The sequence below is a fragment of the Seriola lalandi genome, unplaced genomic scaffold, assembly GCF_002814215.2.
Source record: "Seriola lalandi dorsalis isolate HSWRI2012SDOR001 ecotype SW California unplaced genomic scaffold, Sedor1 jcf7180002052164, whole genome shotgun sequence".
In the NCBI taxonomy this organism is placed as follows: Eukaryota; Metazoa; Chordata; class Actinopteri; order Carangiformes; family Carangidae; genus Seriola; species Seriola lalandi.
This window is the reverse complement of record NW_019522717.1, coordinates 2,864-3,722: the sequence shown is the minus strand read 5'-3', so window position 1 is coordinate 3,722 and position 859 is coordinate 2,864.

The following is an 859-nucleotide window of genomic DNA, read 5'->3' as shown; positions in this document are numbered from 1 at the left end:
TGTGAGTCTGTACTTCACTGTATGAAGAATGAAATGAGATCTACGACATTTACCCAGGAAATGTAGGATTTTTATCATGTGTGCACTGTTGTATTCTATGTACTGAAATAAAGATGCCTTCTCCAATCCTCATCAAGTCCTGCTTTGATCAATTTGATCCAGCTTTATTATTACAGCATTTCAAAGGTGGAGCATTGTTTTCCTGTTCCTTTGTGATACTAAAATAAAAGCTTACAGTTCAGCTGTGTGGCAAAAAAAATATGCCAAGACCATGTTCCAACTTTGTCACAAACAGTGCCGGGACCCAAATGCAGACATGGTAGAAGCAGGTAAGGATAAGGTGAAGTCTTTTATTTTGAAAGGAGCAGGTGAGTGGTGGTGAGCTGGTTGCAGGCTTGGCAGATTAGTTTACAGCGATTCCTGGAGACAGAAAGGACTAAATGTTGAAGTTGCAGGTAAAAGCCAAATAACGACCAAATTCTGAAATTTCTATGAATTTAAGCAGCTACAACATCAAATTGTTAGAAAAACTGTTTCATTGGAGGAAACAAACAGCAACACGGGTTCCATGAAAACAACAGGTGTGACTTTCTGGCACAACCTGGAACACGGAAATCTAGATGACAAGTTTTATCACTGATCTGATCTCTTCTTCATGAAAATATGCTGTTGGTCCTGTGACTGACAAAGGAGGGAGTGGGTATGATGAAAAACAAACAATGTGAGAGCTACATTCAGTGTTGAGCTCACACAGTCAACAACAAGACGGAGGGAATGAAACTCATCAAGCAGCCTAATTAGTTCATTTCCCTCTTCAGAAAACATGAAGAAAGCTACATCTGCCAAAGGTGAGTTAATG